Genomic DNA, 23,821 nt, shown 5'->3' with positions numbered 1-23,821 from the left:
TTTTGCCTTTAGACTATTTTGTCTCTGAAATAATGTGGAGGTGGGTAGCCACATGTTTATCCAAAACTCATTTTTATCTCAGCCTGATGTTTTAGATTTTCACCAATGCAAGGTGTCAGATTTCTCTCAGAGGAAATTCCATGTGAAGTTCTCCATCGTGCCGGTGAGTCAGATTGTCACTGGTTTTCATTTTGGTTTGCGTGTTGATGTTCCCATCGTGGATTTATTTATTTAAGTTTTATTTATTTAAGTAACGCTACACCCAAGGTGAGGCTCGAACTCATGACCTCCCCCCGCCCAAAGATCAAGAGTCACATGATACTCTTCCGACTGAGCCAGCCAGGTGCCCTGTTTAATAGAAATTTCAATGAAAAATTTGGCTTTGACAGGATTGGCGCTCAAGGGCTTTGATTTTGAAACAAAGTCTTTTCCCTGAAAGACTTAGGTTAGCAGCTTACAGATGGAAGAGCAGCCTTGGGAGACACTCGGCCTTGTTCCCTGGATACTGGCAGATGTATTGAGCACAAGGAGGAAAAATTACTGATCCCATACCCCTGGAAACCACAAGCAGACATTCTGAATGTAGTCCTATCTTGGAGTCTATCCAAAGGTCAGCTCCCTGAGGGGGAGCTGGGAAATTTCGTGAGTGCTGGGCTTAGCTTAATGGCGCAGTCATGTTCAATGCCTATGTGTTAATCCCCTTTCTTTGGGAAATGAGGAGTTACTCAGTGGGCCTCCTTTCTGCTCCCACATCCCCACTGTGAGCCAGGACCACAGAGAGAAGGCCCTGGTTTGGGGCAGCACAGCCGATTCTGGCCACAGGTGGACAAGGCCTTACCAACACCCAGTCAATGCCCATCAAGCCTGCAGTGATGCTGGTGAGTGGTGGGGAACTAGACACACCTTACCACCAGCCACCAGCCTTCCACTGCTGGAAAAAGTGACCAAAAATTAGTCCCTTTGTTGCATGACCCAACGTCAGCATTGTCCTGCCGTCCCAAAATTGCCTCCACGTAGGACACGCTGGGAGAAGGGAGGGCCCTCCCGCACACCTGGGTGCACTCTCTCTCCCATACCTGAGGGTATTTCTCACCTTGTTGAGAAGTCCTTGAATTATGGGCTGTGGACCTGGGGACTTCTCGTTTTAGAGAACACTGTGGTAAGCCTGGCAGTGGCATGGAAGGGTTTCTCCTACTGTGAGAGGTTCAGGGGAGTAAGAAGCCCAATGGGAGTCAGGTGTCTTGGTTAACACGGTTTGTATGGGAAGGTTCGGGGGGGCTCAGGGGCTCTGAGTAGGAGCAGGAAAAGGCAGATCGCCCACAGCGGCGCTGAAGGACAAAGATGCAGGGAGCTGAGCTAGGGGCACCAGTGGTGAGGCTCTCAGGAGAGCAAGGAAATAGTCCGACTCTGGCTGGCAGGTGACTGGCCTCCCGAGGGTCTCCTGCCAGCAGGAGAGCTGAGCAGAAAGCTGTGCTGGGGGGTGAGGAATCCTGGTGAGAGAGAAGGGGGTTTAGATGAGCAAGTCTCCTGGAAGACTCCCAAGCACGGTTTGCCCACTCCAAGGTGGTAGGAGAAGCAGAGGTGCTAATGGGGGAATCCGCTTGGAAGGTGAGGTGTCCACTGACCGGTGATTATTTCCCCCCTGGCAGGGAGTTAGTTGTGGACCCCGGGAGGATCCATGGAGGAAATATGGGGGGTGGATTTGTGGACTCTTGTTCCCTAGGCAATCCTAAATCCAATGTCCCCTTTTTTAGGGTATCTGCAAACACACCTACCTACCGGGGTTTGGGAGGGAACAGGTTTCCCTGGTTTGTTTCCTTCAAATAGTGAAGCTGCCAAGCGGTGAGTTTGTGCTGCGTTTACCTGGCCTCCCTGCAGTGGTGCTCATGGGGTTTGCATCGTGGTGGGGGAGCGTCTCCAGGTTGGGGTGTGAGCCATTAGTGAAGCTATGACTGGGCAGGAGTGTCCAGAGTGAGACCAGAGTAGTCTTTCCAAACATTCTCATCTATGCCTACGGTTAAAGGCGGATTCCTCTCTTGGCCGCCTGCCATCTTCTGTCTTTGGCCCGTCAATTTTTGAGGGAGGATGGGGGGAATGGATTATCAGTCTCTCTTGTACGGTTGTAGCCTATAACCTCAGCAGTGTTCTGATTTCCTGAAGGTCTTTGTGAAGAGTGGCCCATTTGCCATTTTCAAAGCACACAGTGGCATCTCCAGGGCCCACTAAGGATGACCAAGTTGAGTAAACCACAGAGCCCAGGAGAATATGCCCTGAGTTGCTGTATGGTTGGATCGCTAACTCCCCTATCCTTACGGGGATCCGGAAACAACAGCAGGTCAATCTCGGGGAGAGCGAGGCGGAGACATTTTGCACCTAGGTCACTGATCTGCAGTCAGGTGTGATGCAGGGCCAATGACAGGGGTGAGTAGGGAGAGCTGGGGGCTGGGGAGGGGGGTGGAAGGAGAGGGAGAGCCGGGGGCGGTGGGGGCCAAGCAGAAGATACGGAAAAAGAGAAGCCCAGATGGCTTCGTCCCTGAATTCTACCAAACATTTACCAATTCTTCCAAAACTCTTCCAAAAAAGGGAAAAAAGGGAACATTTCCCCATGCTGTGGCCGGTGCAATTGGGCACACAGCTCTTCTGAACAAGCACATGGCCCCCAGGATGGAAGGCCGGCGAGCAGCGCCAGCTCCTCCGGCCCCACGTGGGCCTTCTGGTTCTGTTCTTTAGGTCAGGTCCGCTTCCTCAGCTTGCGGGCCTTTTATTCCTTCAGTACTGTTGGGTTTGAGACACTGGAGCATTTCATGGGCAAGTCTCGTCTGTTCCGCTCTATCCCCCAACATTGCCCCCGTTCTTCCATATAATCCTTTAATTGTTAACTCGTTATGAAAGGTGCCCGTTTTCGGTTTACATGTCTGTCAGAATGCACCTTCCCCTTCCCTTTACCTGGACTTCCCTTCTCCCTTTAGAGTTAACTAAATTTCATTCCTTTCTCTCCGTCAGTGGGTGCACTGTTCTCAGTGTAGAACTGCCAATTCAGTTTTTTTTCCTGACAAACACTGTTAACGTCTTCCTTTGTCTGTAGTAAATTTTTATCTTGTACATGGGTCTTAAGATTCTCTTAGAGAAAGAGTCCTTTGGGGGTGCTGGTTTCTGTCCTTCTTTCACAGTTGAGGGGGTCCTCGGTGGTTAGGGGGTCTTGCTCGGAGGTTAGGGGGTCCTGTCAGTGGTTAGGGGGTGCTGCTCCACGGTTAAGGGGAAGGCTTTGGAGCTCTGCTTTGCTCCCCCAGCGTAGGCACGCGGGGCAGGGGGCAGCGGGGGCAGCGGGCGGGCATGGCTAGAGCAGCGACCTGAGTACAAACAGGTTCGCCCCAGGGAAGGGGGAAAAGCGGTCCCAGGTCCACCACACCAAACAGGCCTGCAGCCACAGAGACCAGGCGCTCCAAGAATAGACAGAACTGTCTCTTCAGAAGGGGGTCGGGTTGTGTAAAAATACCTCCCAACAGTCCCTACATAGACAGAAAACCAAAGTACTTCTGGGAGTGGGGGTACAGCACAAGATCATGGTGTAAAGATCAAATTGGCAAATTAAGGAAAATGAAAATATCCCATATTGGTGGGCGCTTTCAACAACAACAACAACAACAACAAACAAGAAGTCAAGGTGGTTTAAAACTGCTCTAGGTGAACTCGGATATACAGTTTAAAATCCTGAACACACTCTGGTTATTTCATTCAGCAACTGTGTACCCCAACAGAACAAGAGCCGGGATTTATACACCACAAAGCAGGTTGCTTTATGTGTATTTGTTCATTTAATTTTTCCTGCAACACTAAGAGGTCGGAGTTATCGCTCCTGTGTCCTGGTGGGGAAAGTGAAGCCCGGGGCGGCCAGAGACCTGGAGAGAAGCAGGCCGCTGGGGCGCCCAAGAGCTGGTGGCTTTGAGCCCCTCTAGCTCTGACAGAAGCTGGGGTCTGGAAGATGGGAAGCTCCAGGCCTCAAGCACCGAGCTGGCGGCAGCGGGGGCTGGGGGGCGTTCGAAGTGGAGGCTGGGCGCCCAGTCACAGGCCACCCCCGCCCCTGCACCTGCTCCTGCAGCTTGCAGGCCGGAGGGAGGTGCTGGGGTGCGGGACTGTGAGGCCATCCAGACCTTCAGCGGCAGGCAGGAGTCCTGAGCTGTTCTCTGGTCCCTCTGGTTTCACAGAGACAGCGTCCCACGGGAGAGATTTTCCTCCAGAGGCTTCATTAACCCAGTTGTCACTAGATGGTTATGGGTTTTTTGTTTTTGTTTGCTCCTCGTTTATAACCTTGCTCATAGGTGCTAGCTTTCTGCTGCCTGTGATTTCCGAGAGAACTCCAAGTTTACAAAAAACAATATACTTGGTCTGCAGCAAAAAGCATTTTCACGGAAGTAATGGCTCAAGGCTGTCAGTTATTAGTAGAGAGTTGAGGAATAGAAATCTCAAATCTGATTCTCAGTTTTATGTTTTATTCACTGGAGGAATGATCTCTTTCAAAAAGACGTTTTTTAATACATTTAAAGTGTGTGTTTGCATTTTGGAGAATGGAATGAAAACTTAATGAGCCATTCAACATGGGTAAGATTTTAGTAGGGAGAATTTCAAAAAGAAATAAGTCGGTTTGCATTTTCAGGTTTGTTTTCACCTCCTTTATGAGTTTGAGGACGTTAGTCTGCTCCAGAGGTTCCCAAAGCTTCTCAGCTCCAGGCACCATCCTGGCGCCCTGGTCACTTTGTGGGGCACCCCTTGGCCAGGAGAAAGCCCTAACGATTCTGTTTATCGAGGGTAGTGTCCATGCAACTTAGTATTTGTAGCCTCATAACTAGGTAGTCGTTTGAAAAAATAAAACATATAAATCAAAATAAAAAATATTTCATTTAATTCTTTTTTTTTAAGATTTTATTTATTTGACAGAGAGAGAGAGAGAGAGAGAGACAACAAGAGGGAACACAAGCAGGGGGAGTGGGAGAGGGAGAAGCAGGCTTCCCGCGGAGCAGGGAGCCCGATGCGGGGCTCAATCCCAGGACCCCGGGATCATGACCTGAGCCGAAGGCAGACGCTTAACAACTGAGCCACCCAGGCGCCCCTATTTCATTTAATTCTTAAATAGCTACTATTTCTTGCCGGGTTCTTGCTTTTCACTGCGGCAGCTGAAAGAACCGAGGCGTGTAGCTACAATCTAATGTTGAAATTCTGAACTCCTCCAAGCTAGTAGTTCTCGGGATTATTACTGTTATCTTCTTACAATATAAAGCATCCTGCCGCTGGGGGTTTGTGGTGCCCCCCCAGGGTTCCTCCGTGCACAGTTTGGGAACCACTGGAGCAAGCTGTTTCAAACTTGCAGCCGCCACCTTAGAAGTGTCGCTCCAGCAAGCCTCCTCATCCGTTATTCTGTGACTGTGAACCGTTTGTGAATTTACTCTTCTGAGTGGCATGGGAGGTCAATCAAAATTCTCCATGTTTTCATTCCTTTGGGTGCAAATCATAGGAATTAATTTGCTAGGTCTTCCTCTGTGGGTGAGCAATGCCAAGGAACAGTGAAAAGCATATTCTGAGCTTCTTAGCTACGTTCTCCTGGGTGCGGCCCCACACCGACCACCGCGATCCAGTCTGTCCTGGCAAGGGAGCTGGGAAGGCGCTGGTTTTCCGAGGCTGCTGAGGTTCAGCGTCTGGATCTGACCGTTAGACCCCGAGAGTGGAAAGTGGATGAACAGGGGTCCGTCTTCCCCGCGATCCCCAGACAGCTGTGGCCAAGTGCCCGTGCCAGATGGATGGGCATTCTCCTGTGTTAAAGGGCACTGGGCTCTAGAGAAAGCCTTATTCATACTTCTCCTGGTTGAAAACCCCAGTGGACCCCTGTGGGGTTAAAAGGTCGGGAGCAAAAGTCTGATCTTGTGTAGAAGATGGTCTGTGTGAAAAAAGTACCCGAATTCCTTGCTTGGGTTTTCTTTTTAAAAAAGGGGATTCAGACAGATGGGGCTTCCGCTCACATTCTCACTTTGAGAATTAATATTTAAATGACTTGAACCTCACTTGGCTATAAATCTCTCTTAACCTATGTCCTGACTTTGAACTTTTTCTTACTGGCCCGACTTCCAAGTCCTTTTCAGGTCTGGAAAGTCTTCCTCAACCCCCAAATGCTCCACGATTGCAGGATAAATGTTTCAGCCCCTCTGCCCCAAGTTAGGAAGTACAGGCTCACCACTGCGAGGGAAGGAGGGGTGGCATCCTTGTGTGAACATGTAGAAAAAGCCTCCTACAAATTCATGCATCTATGATGGCTCCCAAATGTGAGATGATACATACATTTCCATGAAATTCCAGTTAATACATGGTCCATAACATTGGTGAAGATGGAGAGAAAGAAGAAAGTATCTCTAAGTAAAACCCAAACCCAAAGAGAATGGCCAATTACATACAGGTGGGAGAACTAACCTGTACTTTTTTTTTTTTTTTTAGATTTATTGATTTATTTTAGAGAGGAGGGCGGGGCAGAGGGAGAGGGAGAGAAACAGACTCCTCACTGAATGTGGAGCCTGATGTGGGGATGGATCCCATGACCCTGAGGTCATGACCTGAGTTGAAATCAAGAGTCCAGATGCTTAACTGACTGAGCCACCCAGGGCCCCCTCACTAATCTGTTTTTAAATGTAAACTTTTAATTTTGAATAGCTTTAGATTTCTATAAAAGTTGCAAAGAGAGGTAAGCAGAGAGTTCCCGCATGGCCATGCCCCATCTCCCCTGTGGGAACATCTCGTGTTTTCATCACACGTTTGTTGCAGATAAGAGGCCATCACAGATACAACACTGTCCCTGGAAGCTCAAGCATCCTCTCCTGCCACATGGCTCGACTTTTTCTTTTAGCTTGTTTAGCTTTCAGGACACAAGTTCTTAACTAAAATGGAGTCCAAAAGATGCACCATTTTCTTTAGGGTAGCATTTGTTTGTGTCCTGTTAAAAGTATCTTTCCCTAGACTCAGGGAATGAAGGCATTTTGCTATATTCTTTTTTTAAATAAAATTTGTTTACTGTGTTAAAATATACATACTGTTTACCATCTTACCATTTTTAAGTGTACAGCTCAGTGGTACTAAATATATTCATAATGTTTGCAACCATCACCACCATCCACTGCCATAACTTTTCATTTTGTAAAATTGAACTCTGTCCTTATTAAATGGTGACTTCCCACTACCCTGTTACACCTCTCTCCCACAGCAGCACCCACCATCTACTTTCTGTCTCTTTGCATTTGACTGCTCTAAGTACTTCATATGAGTGGCAACAGACACTATATGTCCTTCTGCATCTGGCTTATTTCACCCAGCATAATGTCCTCAAGTTTCATCCATGTCGTGGCAGGTGGCAGAATGGCCTTCCTTCCTAAGGCTGAATAATAGATATTCCATTGTACATACACACCACATTTTGCTTATTCTGTTCACCTGTTGATGGACATTTGGGTTCCTTCCACATTTTAGCTATTGTGGATAATGCTGTGAGGAACATGGGTGCACAAACATCTCTTTAAGACCCTGCTTTCAATTATTTTGAGTATGTACCCAGAAGTGGCATTGCTGGATCATGTGGTAATTCTATTTTTAATTTTTTGAGGAACCGCCACGCTGGTTCCCACCAATAGTGCCCAAGGGTTTTGATTTCTTGTCAACATTTGTTATTTCCTGTTTGTTTGTTTGTTTGTTTTATAGTAGTCATCCTGATGAGTGTGACAGGTGGTATGTCACTGTAGTTATGATTTGCATTTCCCTCATGATTATTGGTTGAGCATCTTTTCATTTGCTTATTGTACATTTGTAGATCTTCTTTGAGAAATGTCTATTCAAGTCCTTTGCCCTTTTTTTTAAAGATTTCTTTATTTGAGTGCTCGCTTCAGCAGCACATATACTAAGATTTATTTATTTGAGAGAGATAGAGAGAGAGTGTGAGCAGGGGGAGGGGCAGAGGCAGAGGGAGAGAGACAATCTCAAGCAGACTCCTGGCTGAGTGAGGAGCCGACGGGGGGCTCAATCCCATGACCATGAGATCATGACCTGAGCCGACATCAAGAGTCAGACGCTTAACCACTGAGCCACTCAGGTGCCCCCTTTGCCAATTTTTAATCAGTTTTTTTTTTTTCTGAGTTTGAGGAGTTCTCTATTCTGGATATTAATCTCTTATTAAATAGATGATTCATAAATATTGTGTCCCATTCTGTGGGTTGTGTTTTTACTCTGTTGATGACATTACATTTTTAGGATCTATTCATTTTTTTAGTAGATCATGTACATAGAACATGAGATCTATTCGTATTTTGAGTAGATACATAAACATCGAGTTCACCGTAACAGCTGTATAGCATTCCATCTTATGATCACGTGACAGCTTACCCCTTTTTTTTCTATTACAATTGTGCTAGCACACCTTTCTTTGTGTAAACTGCGAGTGTGGTTAGACTGTATCTCAGAGGACTAATTGCTATATTTTATGACAAATGCATTTGTAGTTATTACAGACTGCTAATGCACTTCCCAAAATGGCTCTTCAACTTTATGTTCCCACCAGCAATGTTTGGAAGTATTGATTATTACATTGTATCGGGAGGAGAATCTCAGGTTTAGTGGCAAGGTTCTGGGCTCAAATCCTGGCTCTGCCACTTACTAGATGGGTCACTATTATCTTTCTGCTTCACTGATGAATAGTGTTTCATTGTATCTACCCATTCTCCCATAGACGCAATTTTTGGGTAATTTCCAGTTTGGGGCTTTTACAAATAAAGCTATTGTGAACATTCTAACACACGCCTTTGGGTGAGCCCATGTATGCACATCTGTTGGGTCTAAATCTAGAGACAGATTTGTTTGTCCTGGGGTAGCTATTTGCTTGGTTTTGCAGAAAATGCCATGCTTTTGCCCAAAGACGTTTTACTAGCTTATGTACCGCCAGCAGTGTATGCGTGTTCCAATTGCTCCATTTCCTGGCCAACACTTGGTGTTGTCAGTCTTTTTCCCGTTAGTGTCGGGTTTGTGGTCTGGAAGCTTACAAGAAGAACCATGGCCCCAGATGTTAGCAATGTTCCCCTAGCTCTTGCCCCGGCGAGCGAGAGAGTCTTGGGAAGCTGACTTGGACTATGTCTCTATCCTGGCAAGAGAGAAGTTTTGCCAGCAGGGAGTGAATTCCTGGGAAAATTGCATTTCCAGCTGCAAATGAATAAGTTGGTATCACTGTTTTATACATATGGCTTATGAACTTGGTTAACGGGAGCCCCGATTGGGAGATTAGTTGGCCCATAGTGAGTACCTGGTTCATGGGAAGAGTCAATGTTTATAGAAATCAGAATAGTAGTTGCTTCTGGGGGTGGGGTGGCTAATGGACTGGGAGGGTGTGTGAGGTGATATTCTTGGTGCTGAGAATGTTCCAGATCTTGACCTAGAGTATATACATGGGAAAAACCATTGAGCTGTACACTTACGATTAATGTACCTTTTATACTATACTGTGTGTGTGTAGACCTCTGTTAAAAAAAAAAAAAACAATCACTAACTTACACTTGGTTTCCTCTTCTTTCCCTGTGGGACAAAGAGCTCTTTCAGCTCGGCCACTGCGATTCTGACCAGGAATCAGGAGAGGGCGTCAGGAGAGGGAGGAGATGGCATCGTCAGCTCTGAGGGAGAGAGGGGCCGCTCTGGGCAGAGGCTTTGAGAGGACAGGTGACAGGCGGCAGGTGTGAGCTGGTGGAAGTCCCCCAGTGCTCAGGGGCATTCCAGGGCCACACATGGAGTGAAGAACATAAGGATTTCTGTTTTCTGATGTGTCAGCAGAAGGAACAAGTTAAGAAAAAGGTGTTAGTGTCAAATTTATAAGGCGCTGTGCGGGGTTTGCCAGTAAAAGAAAACCCCGTTGCTCAGCCAGACTTTGAAAAATATTATTTGGTCCCTGAGTAGAAACAGCTGTTGTTTCCTGTTAAGGAAATCAGCTATCCATTTCCACACGCACCGGCAACCAGGTGTTCAAACCTCACGGGCTGCTGCTCCCTCCTGGACCAGATCCTTGGGCCAAAGCAAATGAACAGAACTCCATCATCTTCTCTTGTCCTTTGTCTTGTGAGGAGCCAGCTGGGAGCTCTCCTTCCTGAGCTGTACTCCGTTTCCCTCCTCATCCTCCTTCCCCGGTGCGGGGAACAGCCCGGGGGGGGGGGGGTGCTGGTGCTCCTCTCTGCTGGGGGTCTGGATGGAAGCGCTCTTCCCGAAGGGTCTTTCTCAGTAGGTGTGGGGTCTGCGCTGCCGACGGACTGCTTCCTCAGCTCCCGCTGACCTGGTTTTTCCAGCCTCCTTGCCCAGGTGAACAATAATTTATGCTGGAAATAGGCCAGTGTGATAGCTGGGTCACCCCAAAAGCTTCCGTCCTGTGGGCTGGCCCTTGGCTAAACTGTAGAGCGGATCGAGTTTCCCTGGCGGAGCTTCACCGAGTCTGTGCCTCTCGGAACTCGGTTCTCACAGCCTGCCTTCTTTTCTTCCAGGATGGCCCCCTGTTGGCCCTCCGCACCCCCACACTTGGCTTGCGCCGGGCACACACGGCCGGCCTTCCAGCACGTGGACTCACTTCCACCTTCTAAAGGGTTTTCACTCAGATCCGTATTTCTTTGACATCTTAATAAGCTGTCCTATAGCAAACCACAGGACGAATAATAATACCGTTTTGGCAGCTTGAGCTATTATTTTGCTTTGATTTATGAGAACTGGACTCACAGGAGCTGTGGGTCTTTTCAGATGTTGCTAAGTGCGTGCTGATCCCCAGCTGGCGTCGATAGGAAGCTCGGACCCCGAGCCTGGCTCCCACACCCTAGCAGAGAGCTCACGGGGCCTCACGGGGCCTCCCTGGCTTCTCAAGAGCCAAGTGGTAAAAAGAAAACTCCAGGGGAGGGGTGCATGAGAGGGTGTACCCTGGGCGTGGAGGCTCCCCAGCCCTGCACCCCACACATGTCCTTGCGCTGACAGCTCGGGCTCGTGATAAAGCAGACCTTGTGTTCAGGCCAGGGCTCACGCCCAGGAGATCGTCAGTGCTGCTCAAATGCAGCGAGCCACACAGTGGGGTCCACGGGGCAACCACCGGAGCACTGCCTCCCAGTAGAATTCGCCACGATGAGGGAAACGAGCTACACCTGCTCTGTGCAATATGGCAGCCCTTGTTTATTGCACTCCTAAAATGTGGCTCATGGAAATGCATAAACATTAATTTTATTTACTTTCCACTAACTAATTAACAGTTTTATTTAAATAGCCACATGTGGCCAAGGCTACTTTATTGGACATTACAGGAGACACTACTTTGGAGAGTAGGGAAAAGATCATCTGAACTTCTCTTAATATTTATTTTCATCTAAAACATGAAGAAACCAACGTTGATGCCAGCCTCTACTGTTCAGAGGGACTGGGGCCCTCATGAGTTGGTCTCTCCCACGAACACTGTCACATGCAGGTGGAGGTACCCCGGCCAGAAGGTCCCAGTCAGAGAGTTGACGGTGGCTCCTCAATGGCTTTTGTACAGAATCTTAGAAGTAGCCCAGTTGTGTCTGTTTTATTGGATTTACAAATTATCTGGTTTTAAGGAAAATTAATCCTTGCAAAGTAGAACACTGACTTAGAATCCTGCATCAATTGCAGACTGACGATCCTGTTGATGAAGCAAACCCAAGCAAACAGCAAGATGGCAAAGGGGACCCTCCCACCCTCAGCTTCTGTGGATACTCCATTGGGCAAGACAATGACAACCCACTCAAGCCTCATGAGGCCACGTGATTCAGAATGATCTAGACTGAATTGTTGATATAGATTCATGATCACCAAAGGTAACCCTCATCTCAGTATATGTCGTGTTTTGAAATACCAGCTGATAATAGTTTGAAATCATTGAGATGAGCAAGGCACTTAAGAATGAAATGCCTGAAAATGAAGACAAAATTTTACCATTTTTAAGATCCTACAGTACAATGTAAAATTTCACTAAAAGTTGGATACATTTCCAGAAGCCTCTTTTGAGTGAACTTAGCAGCAATTTAAGTCAAATACCATTGAGGAAGGACTTCCCACTGTGGCTCACACAGCTGAAATACAAAGAAAATGTTGGCGTGGCAAACAGAAATGCATTCCCTTTGTCATAAAACCCTGTTGGAACGCACGTAGAAAACACTGCCGAACACCAGGAGGACTAGGCTAAGAACACGTTACACGGTGTGGGAGATTCGCTACACAGTTGGATAAGAGTATAGATGTTCTTTTTTTTTAACTTTTCACTTTAAAAATAACTTCAGATTTACAGAAAAGATGCAAAGCTGGTAGAGAGAGTTCCCCATACCCTTCACCTGGTCCCCCGAATGTTAGCACTCACCCAGCCACAGTGCACTGGCTGAGCCGGGAAATCAGCCTCGACGCTCACCATCTGCAGTCCTTGTCTGAATTTCTCCGATTTTCCCACCACTGGCCTTTTCCTAGTAGGAGTCTATCAGGATCTTCACTGCATTTAGTTGTGGGGTCTCTTCAGACTTCTCCCATGTGGGGATTGTTCCTCGGTCTTCCATTGATTTCTTTGCCTTTCATGACCTTGACACTTAAAAACAGAGATTTATTTATTTATTTGTTTGTTTATTTGAGAGAAAGAGAGAGAGAGCAAGTGGGGGGAGGGGCAGATGGAGAGAATCCCAAGCAGACTCCCCGCTGAACATGGAGCCTGACTCCTGGCTGAGCGAGGAGCCGACTAGGGGCTCAATCCCATGAGCTCAAGATCATGACCCAAGCCAAAATCAAGAGTTTCATGCTCACCTGACTGAGCCACCCAGGCACCCCATGACCTTGACACTTTTGAAACGTACCATCCCATTAGATTTAGGATGTCTGTTTTCTCAGGAATGGATCAAGGTTGTGCATGTTTGGCAGGAACGCCAGAGGTGATGCTGGGTCCTTCTCAGCCCCTCATCTCAGGGTGATGAGGATCAGTTTGTCTCATGGTTGGTGGTGGTAACCTTGATCTCCTGGTCAGAGCCCTGGAGAGCTACTGTTGCTCTTCTTGTAATTAATAAGTATCTTGTGGGGAGACGCTTTGAGACTCTGTGAATATCTTGTGTCTCATCAACATGTATATATTTCCAGTGTGTCTTGAGCCATGGTATTTACTGCATTCTGCTTCAACAATTAAATTTTTAAAAGATCCGTTTTCCCCTGTGTAGGTAAAGAAAGATGTGCTATGGAACATATATTCTTTTCTTTTTAAAGATTTTTTATTTATTTATTGAGAGAGAGAGAGAATGGTAGAGAGAGAACATGAGAGGGAAGAAGGTCAGAGGGAGAAGCAGACTCCCCGCTGAGCAGGGAGCCCGATGCGGGACTCGATCCTGGGACACCAGGGTCATGACCTGAGCCGAAGGCAGTCGCTTAACCAACTGAGCCACCCAGGCACCCTGGAACATATATTCTTAACAGTAAATGGCTTTTTATTAAAATAAATAAATTTCACTGGCAAAACTGTCCCTTACAGGAGAGGAAGTGGGGTAAGGTCACAGTTACTACAGTTCATGGGGGCTCGTTCACTGTACCTGCGTGAGCGACTTAACAGCAACCAAACTCCCAGAGCCACACATCCCGCGGGTGCCCCAGATGTCACTAACACAGCTATGCTGATTTAGAAATAAAAACGTAAAAGAATGTTTATAGTACTTTGTGATGAGGTGGAGAATGACCATGAAGACTTTTTGTACTACACAGGATTATTGTGGTTAAATTGCAGCAAGGATAACTTAAAGGCTGTTGGACTTAAAGATGGATGATATGGTTTTCTTTTACAAAACAAACAACAATAACATAGCTGTTCAAGACTTGTGACCTGTAGCTGGGAAAACCAAAGACTGTCAGAAGGATGCTTCTTAGCAGATATTTTTAAAAGAAAAATAAACACTCTTAATTTGTACCTTCAAGATAAAGGTGAATTTTATTTTATTTTATTTTAAAGATTTTATTTATTTATCTGACAGAGAGAGACACAGCGAGAGAGGGAACACAAGCAGGGGGAGTGGGAGAGGGAGAAGCAGGCTTCCCGCGGAGCAGGGAGCCCGACGCGGGGCTCGATCCCAGGACCCCGGGATCATGACCTGAGCCGAAGGCAGACGCTTAACCAACTGAGCCACCCAGGTGCCCCAAGATAAAGGTGAATTTAAAAAAAATAAGGAGTAAGAAAGTAACAGCTTTTTGAAAGAAATTTGAGAGAACTTTTGGAAAACAGATGGACTAAATTTTTTATTGTTGCCCCAAATAATGTGTCATCTATTAAAATGCTCCTGCCTTCATACTTTAAAAAAATAGAGACATCTTTATCTTATTTAACAATCTTCCCAACAATGGTGGGTTGTAATCCCATTTGCTAAAAATGTTAGCATGTAGTGCCTTATGGTTAATTTGCATGAAAAACTAATTGACATCAAGGAAGATGGAAATTTACTAGCTGAGTTTCAACAAAAAAATGTTTGCATAATTGGTGGATAAGATTGGAAAGTGAGTAAAATGATTTGGTAAGTTAATTATTCCTTAATCTTTGGATTTGTGCTTCTTTAAGGAGTATTTTTTAACAAGTTTGATAGCCATTAAAATCCAGTATCAAAATAAACAACTCAGAATCAGACCTACAGATGTTGTATCAGAAAATGTTAGACTAAGAGTCTCAGAAATAGCAAAGTGCATTCAGTCACATTGCTTCCACTAAAAATCTTATTATGGAGAATAGGGCCATTTTAGTGAGCATGAAAATGTTTTCTGGGGGCGCCTGGGTGGCTCAGTTGGTTAAGCATCTGACTTTGGCTCAGGTCATGAGCTCAGGGTCCTGGGATCAAACCCCGTGTTGGGTTCCCTGCTCAGTGGGGAGCCTGCTTCTCCCTCTGCCTCTGCCCTCTGCGCCCCCTCGTGCTCTGTCTCTCTCTCAAATAAATAAATAAATAAATAAATAAATAAATAAATAAATATTTTTAAAAAAGGTTTTCTGTACCATAAATAAAAAATGCAAAATTATTTTAGCGCAATTTGTGTCTAATTTTTAACTCATCCTTCCAGCATTTTAATTGTTGTGTGTGATTTTTAATATAAGTCATACGTTAGCATGGTCGTACTCATATGTAGCTTATGTATTTACGCGTGAGGAGAGTTTGTGGAAATAGTTTCAGTTATGCGGATGTGAGAGTGAGCAGCCACTGCTGTGGATCTGAGATCTGACTGTACTTCAAAGGGAATTACCTACAGGCTTCATCTCCTTTGGTTCCCACGCCGAGAAGAGGCAAGTCTTACTTGTGAAATAAAGTGATCCCTCGGTTTTAGTTCAGGAAACCTGGCACTGCGAGAAGGCAAGATGTATCCTTGTGTCTTAAAAGCTGAAAGGGAGTTGCCGGAATTGGAAGCCAGGTCCTGTGCCTGTTCCGCCACATTACTCTGACTCAGAGTGGAATCTGTCCTCAGGGCTTCACGCTGTGTTCTCGAACGGGCTTCCCCCAGCATGGAGTCAGCGCTCATCCTTCAAGGAGTGTTTGTGAGGAACTCCATGCGCCGGTTGCCCAATAGACAGAAGTGGATCTTGGGATTCCTATAAGCAGCATTTGTAAATATACACCAATAAACAAATGCATGAAACAGTATTACGGTCTGCCTTTCCCAGAGGAGCAAAACCACCCTCACGCGTGGATGAACTACACGTATATAGTTTGTTCCCCGGGTGGGTTAACATTATTCTTCTTAATTATTGCTTCTATTTGTACAGGACCTTCCCGTGGGTCACACATCCCACTGCCACAAGGCAGAGAGTGATTTGCCCTCCGAGTTAAGGAAGAAGAGATCCAGGCATAGAGGGGCTGCTCTGCTCAGGGTCGCAGGAGTGGGAAGCTGCTGAGCCGCCCCCCGCCCCCCCATCTCAGCCTCGGGACCTAGGCTCTGTCCACAGGAGCTCGTGCATTTCCCAATCCCTGCTCACCAGAGCCCCGGCAGCCTCTACTAGATGCATGGCCACATTCCAGACTCGCCCTTTGGGAGGGAAGTTTGTCTCTGGGAATGCTCTCTTAAGACACTGGTGTACTGGGGCGCCTGGGTGGCTCAGTCAGTTAAGCGACTGCCTTCGGCTCAGGTCATGATCCTGGACTCCCGGGATCGAGTCCCGCGTCGGGCTCCCCGCTCAGCAGGGGGTCTGCTTCTCCCTCCAACCCTCCCCCCTCTCATGTGCTCTCTCTCTCTCTCATTCTTGCTCTCTCAAATAAATAAATAAATAAAAATCTTAAAAAAAAAAGACACTGGTGTACTGGGGGAGAAGAGTCCGATACCACCTGATTACACCTATGTATTATTTATCCTATTAGATTGCTTCCCAGATGGTGGAATGAAAAAGATTTTGGGCCAGAGAAAATGGGGCATGAGCCCACCGCGCACGTCTCCACACGCACAGGGCAGGGGTGGGGTGCGGGCTGCAGGTGGGGGACCTGCGTGGGGCACTGCAGCCCTTTGTAGGGCTCAGGGGGTTTCAAAAGCCATTTCATGAGTGGGGTCACGTTTGGTATTTACAGCAACCAAGTGAGGAAGGAGAACAGGTGGTTCTGAACCTCCACTTTGCAGATGGATTGACTGAGGCTCAGAAGGGGGAATATGACAGGACTTTCTTAAAGTCCTTCACACACCTTGTAAGTGGTGCCACCAAAACCCGTTCTGAACTGACTTTTCCTGTTTATCTTTTGCTGATGTTTCGTTCCTGTGGTTCTTAGCAGGGCTGGCTCTGCCTCCGAGGGGCTGTTTCAGATACCTGTGGGGACATGTTGCTTGTCTCAGCGGATGCCGGCGCCTCTGGTGTCTAGTGGGCACGGACCAGGGATGGTACAGGTCCCATAAAGTGCAGGTGTCCCCACACGAGGAGAAGTGCCTAGCTTTACGGTGGCCCGCTGGGCCCTCTTGAAAAATGGCTTTACTATGTGTTTGCCATTATCTGAGCCTAGAATGTAGTTCTACCATAACGCCAGACAGCCACAGAGACCGGCCAGCCCTGCCCTGTGGTTCGCAGGCAGGTACCAGAACCTCCCTGGGAAGTGATGCTGGGGCCCAAAGTGCTGGGAAAGCGGATGGACGGCTCTGTGTACGTTTCCCCTTTCCACATTCTAGGTGGTTCCTTGGAACTGCCTCTGCTTTGGAAGGGCTTGTTCTTTGCCTCTCTGCCCACGTGCAAAAGCACTGTTTTTAAAAAGCTACCATGGTGTCTTGGGAAGTTGCATAATCAGACGTCCCTGGGCTCACTTCCTAGTTCTTGCCCTTTCTTGGGCAAGTTCCTAAACCGCTGGGCCTTGTTTCCTTTGTTTGTAAAATGGAAGAGAATGCCTGCTTCACTTGGTCATCCCGAAAGTCAAATGAGATGTCGCACGTGGGTAAAGCACACGGACTCACTTCTATTCCACTCTGTTCCCTTCCCTCCTTCCCTCTTCCCCCTTCTTTCAACTGAAGGAGGATTCCAGTTTGCTTACTGTCACTTCACCTCATTTAAACAAGAGAATATACTTAGTATCAAGAGTATCTTTCATTCCGCAGCTGTCCTTATTTAAAACAAAAATAAATAAATGCATGTCTACCGTTCTGAGCATCTCAGGGGGTGTGGACTGCTTTGAGATTCTAACCTAAGCCTCTGCCCAGGGGCCCAGACCCACCGGCCCGTGCGCTCTTGCAGGTAAGCCTGGAAGACAGGAAGACAGGGTGGGGCTGTGGCTCCAGAGGCCGAGTGAAGCCCCATCCAGCCGTGGGAAGGCCGCCCGGTGCTGCTGGGCTGTGGCTGTACCAGGCCGAGGCGTGGAACCCGGCACCCTGGGCGCAGGCAGGGCGGGCATGGGGCTGAGCGGCTGAGGGCATGCGGCGTGGAGAGGCGGGCTGTTCCCACGCAGACACAGCACACCTACTGCCACCCTGATTGCCAGGGTCGATCCTACTGTCCTCTGTCCTCTGCCATTGAGGTCCCTCCTGAGGCTTCTCCTGGGGCAAACGGGTGCCCAGAGAGAGAGGACGCTGTGCAGTCAGGGTGCGTGGGGAGCTCACCCCCACCGCCAGTTCTGCCACAAAAGGCCCTCATTAAGTTAGGCATCTGAGGGTGACCAAAGAGAATGATTTCCTCTGGGGATTTCCAGCGTCATCTGCATCAGCCCACGACAAAAGAAAGTCATGCCGATGACAAGCCACACACTTGAGTTCTCCCATTTAAAGAGTTACTTTTAGGCAGAAGTCGTAATGCTCTTTCCAAGGAATGGGTTGTATGATATTGTCCAAACTGCAGTAGGCTTCCAAGTGAACACGGAATAGCAGTGGTGCCTTGTGGGGCGGGCTTGGCTCAGACAGGGAAACAAAAGAAAATGTGCCATAAAAATAAAGCGCTGGCATAGCTCAGAAAAAGTACCCGATCTTCCAACTGGAAGGAATCCAAAAGCATGGTTGAGAATCTATATTGATTTTTCAAGGTCTTTCTAGGGAAGGAAATCGAGGATTGAGGTAAACTTTTGGCTTTTTGTTTTTTTCCAAAATGAGTCAGAGTTCTTGTTTCTCTTTCGTGTCAGTATCTGCTATGGTCACTGCGAGTCTTCACTGGAAGTCTGTAACAGCCTGTGTGACATCTCAGTGGGGCGCCGAGCTAAAGGAATCTGTGGGCAGAACCCACCAGGGACCGCTGCCACCACCCCCCTGCTCATACTCCTGCACACAGCGTGTCTGAGAAAGCGGCTGGGCAAGAGGGTCAATCTCTCTGGTCCATCTGACCAATCTCTGGTCAACCATGCAAACCCTCTTACAGCGGGATCCTGGAGGCTGAGAGAAGTCCTCGGCGGGGACGGATGTCCGCCTGCAAGGCTGCAATGGAAACTCCTGACTTTTAGTCATGGTGGTGGAAACTGGGGGCAGCCAACCAAAATCTGCTCTGCCCTTGCCCGAGCTTACAGAGTGGTAGCAGACCACGTGACCCTGCGCCCCTGGGAGGCAGACGTGGGAGTATGCTCCTGCTGCAGGATCGTGAAGAGGAATGAAGTACGCTGCATCTGGGTGTGAGGTCTCTGACACGTGAGTCTGCTCCTCTGCATTCTCTTACCCCTTTCCTCTGGCTGCAAACCAGTGTGGACCATCCGCTGATGGCCACGGCCAGAGGCAATGGCTGACCACTGACTTCCTCCCTACTTTTCCATCCTGGGCTGCTCACTTGAGACTGTTCCATGAGAAAGTGATGCATGTTACAGTCTCTAGGTCTTTTCGTTGTAACGGCTTAGCTCTACCCTTACCAGGACAGGCCCTGGTGTTCAGTCTATTCCGTTATTGCTCCGCATGGTACTTTAGATGTCATGAGAGAGGAAAGTCTTAACTAACTACTCAGGGTGTGCAGAATCAACAGGCTTCTGTGCTCTAAGTAGAAACAAGACCTTACCAGAAAAATACTCACATAGTCAAGAAATTGTTTTGTGCACAGTCAGTGATTGTTCAGTTGAACCAGAAGTCTGTCCCTTGACTTAGTACAGCAGGAAATTTCACCAGCCAGATGAGGAAGACGGGGGAGACGGGGGGATGGTATGCTTGGTCAGATGATAAATGTGCATCCTGGAGAGACCTACTGCCAGCAGAGTTCTCAAAGGGTCTGTGCTAGTGCTAAGGAGACAGATTCACTGCCCACCTCCCCAAAACCCTCCTATGTCACAGAAGAAGGTAGCAAAGACTGGCCATTGCCTCTGATAGTGAAATGACTGGAAGCAGTAATTCTTCCACTGCTAGCAAAATGAAAACTTCTCATTAAAAGGTCACCTCCTGGGGCACCTGGGTGGCTCAGTCGGTGAGCCTTTTGGCTCAGGTTGTGATCCCAGGGTCCTGGGATCGAGCCCCACAGCAGGGAGCCTGCTTCTCCTACTCCCCCTGCTTGTGCTCTCTCTCTCTCAAATAAACAAAATCTTAAAAAAAAAAAAAAAAGCTCCTGCAGGATTAGACTGTACAGATTTTGCTTCCAGGTAATGCCAAGTAGACACCTGATTGGATGTTTTAATTAATTAAAAACTATTCTGAAAAACATATAAAAAACAACTACCTGAACACACTGGGTAGTGACCACAAAAAAATAGGCCTATTCTGGAGGGGAACTGACATGTGGGCAAAGGACACACCACTTGTAGAGTTCCACGGTTTCTGGCCTGAGGACAGGATCCAGACTTCACCATCTGGGGCAGCTGAAACTTGAAAACTGGCAGTCTCTTTTGCTTGGAGAACCAAAAGAAGAGTTCGGGACAACCGCAGTCTCTGGAAAGCAAGGAAAAATTCTGGAAAGAGGGACACAGAGAGGGGAAAACCCCAAATTTTGTGTATAAACTCTGCTCAAATCTCTGCTGACCCCTGAACCATGCGTGCATGGAGCAGGCTCTAAGCAACTGAGATAGGAATAAAAGAACTGAACTGAGATTTGAGCCAATATCCAGGAGACAGCATTTGCAGTTTTAGTTCCACAAAGTGAATCTGTTATTAAAACATAGAGCAAAAAATCAACACTCTTCAGGGGAATATAACAGAACCCTGGTCTCCATGACAAAACATTCACAATGTCCAGGATACAATCCAAAATTCCTCTGTTTGAATGGTTCCATCTGGGGGAAGTTTTGCCACCAAGGGGGATATTTGGCAATGTCTGGAGAGATTTTTGATTGTTGTGACTATAGGCAAGGTAGAGAACAGGAATAAACATGGTATAATGCACAGGACAGCCCCCATAACAAAGAATTATCTGGTCCAGAGTGTCCATAGAGCTGGTGTACTTGAAGAAAAAGGAAAATATGACCCATTCTCAAGAAAAAAAAAAAAAAAAAGCAGTGAAGACTCACACCAAGATAATCCAAATGCTAAAATTAGCAGATAAATATTGTAAACAGCTACTATAAATATTCTCAGTGATATAAAGGAAAATATATTCATAATTAATTTTTTAAAAAAATCTGAGCACAGAAAGAGAAACTGTAGAAAAGAATGTAATGGAAATTCTAGAAAATAAAAAGATAATATCTAAATTTCAAAAGTTTTTTTTCAAGCTTCAGGTCCTCCTATTCCACCACCATCTTCCCCTCTACCTTAACTTTCAGAATTTCTTTCTGAAATAAAAAGCTTACTAGGTGGGGTTAATGGTATAGGAGGGAGATGAGAGCAGGAAGGGATGTAAATGTGGGGGGCAGACTGACGGGGATTAGCCCATGTGAAGAGCACAGAAAGAGATTTATAAAGAAATCAACTAAGCCTGAAGGCCCTGTGGACAATAACAAAAGGTCAAGTATAGGAGTATTTGGAAACCCAGAAGGAAAGGAGTGAGAGGCTCAGGAAAATAACTGAAGAAATAGTGGCTAAATTTTTCTTACGTTTGATAAAATCGCACATTAACAGAGTTAAGAAGCTCAGGAAACCCCAAGCAGAATAAATGCAATGAAAACCATGTCATAGTCAAGGTGTGGAAAACCAGATCCCCTAGGAGGGTGAGCAGGGCTCATCGGGTCCCTAAGAGGACTTGCACTCTTGGTGGTGCATTGCTTTTGGAGTGGACAGTCAGCAAAGCAGCGTCTTGTCCAAGAAGGGGTCATCCCTGTGTGTTTGCTTCTGCCGCCCCACACAGCAGGCTGTAGGTCCCGCTGGGCAGGATCGTTTTATTTAGAATTCCATGCAACTGGAGCATTTAATGAGGCGGCTGGGACCAAAATATACATTAATATACAAAAATTAATAACTTTCATTTACAAATAAGAGATCTGATGGAATAAAAAATACATTTATAATAACAACAACAACAACTTTAAAAGCTGCTGGACACAGAAGAAAACATGCAGGTGGAGAAGGAATGGATGTTCGTGGGTAGGAACTCTCCTCACCATAAAGACGCCAGTTTTCTACTTTCCTTATATACTGAGCTCGATCCCATTTTAATATTTAGCAGTGTGGAGGAGTTTTTGAAGCATGAAGCACATGGATTATAAAGCTTGTAAGAAACATACATGTGAAATTGATGTGAACTGTTTCTGGAAAGATGTGCAAGAAACTGATAGCGTGGGCTGTCCCTGGGAGGAAGTGGTGTGCCTGGGTGCTGGAGGCTGAAGACTGACTTCACTGTGTCTTGTGATTTTTCTTTTCATTTTGAGTTATGTGAAAATAGAAATTTTGAAAAAAAATTATTTAAAAAATTAGTTCAGAGAGATAGTAAGCAACTAAGAAAACCCAAGAAAATACTGAAAAAGAACAATAATACAATGTCCTATATACTAAACACACTACAATGGGGTGTTAGTTCATGAATAGGTTGATGGAACCGTCTTTAAAGTCCAGAAAATGAATACAATATCATTACAAAATTAAGTGGCATTTCAAATCAGTGGGAAAGTATGTAATCACCCGAAAAACAAAGTTCCAGCTACTCACCCATATTTACCAAAGTAAATACCATATGGGTGGAAAATTTGAACATGAATAATGGAACCTTAAAAGTAATAGAAGAAAAATGGGAGGATCATCAAATCATCTCTGATTTGGAGAGACCGTTTTAACACTGACAAAAAATCTGGAAGCCAGAAAAGGAAAGGTGGACATATTTGACCAACCCTACTCCCACACTGACCAAGGTATTAGCTGGCAAACACCATCACAAACCAAATTAAATGATAAACAATAAATAAGGGAAAATGTAGCTCAAATAACAGAAAAATGGCTAATATGTTTAGTCATATGAATTCCTAAAAATCAATATTTTAAAAGGCCAGGCATTTAATATGAAAGTGGGAAAAGTATATGAAGAGGTTATAGGGAAAAACACAGCTGGCTGCTTGGTGCTCAGACTCACTGCAAGAAGATGCAAATGGAAACAATGCTGAGCTGCAAGTTCTTTATCAGTTTGGCAAGGATTATTATGAATAAGGTTTTGCATTCACATTTTATTTGTAAAGGTGAGGAGGAGACAGGCAGTTTATACGCTGCCGCAGGGAGTGTAAATTGGTAGAACCTCTGGGAAGAACGGTTTGACGGTATCCAGAGAGATTTTAAAATGCACGAAGCTCTCATCCTACAGCAAACACTCCGGCGCAGAACACTCCTGCCCAAGCATATTCGGCACAGCATTGTTTGTAAAAGCGAAATCATGGAAATAATTTCATGTCTGCCAGGGGGCTGGTTAAATAAATGTTGGCACAACCGTACAATGAGATATACAAAACCGTTGCAAAGAATGAGGATGCTCTACATGTACTGAAGCGAAGCAGTCTCCAATATATAAAGTAAAAAAAAAAAAAAAAAGATATGAGGAGGTGTGTTTAGTGTGCCCTCATTTGTAGAAAACCTACTGTAAATGTCGATACATACACTGGATAGCTATGTGAGTATATTTTTCATGGATCATGCGTCACGTAAATCCTTGCGTTGTCAGGAAACTGCTTGTCTCCGGAAAGAAGTAAGAGCCCAAGGGACGGAGGAGGTGTCAGGGCACATGTTACATATTCAAGGAATGGGGCGCCTGGGGGGCTCAGTCGGTGAAGCGTCTGCCTTCGGCTCCGGTCATGATCCCAGGGTCCTGGGATCGAGCCCCAAGTCGGGCTCCCTGCTCAGTGGGGAGCCTGCTTCTCCCTCTCCCTCTGCTACTCTCTCTCTCTCTCTCAGATAAATAAATAAAATCTTTCAACAAACAAATGACACAAATATAGAAGAGCAAAATAAAAGACTTCTAGAATTTTCATTTATTCTTGCAACAATGTTTACTCAGCACTCCATTGCTTAT

Source organism: Zalophus californianus, chromosome 3 (assembly GCF_009762305.2).
Source record: "Zalophus californianus isolate mZalCal1 chromosome 3, mZalCal1.pri.v2, whole genome shotgun sequence".
NCBI classification, from domain to species: Eukaryota; Metazoa; Chordata; class Mammalia; order Carnivora; family Otariidae; genus Zalophus; species Zalophus californianus.
Note: the sequence above shows the minus strand (reverse complement) of the source record.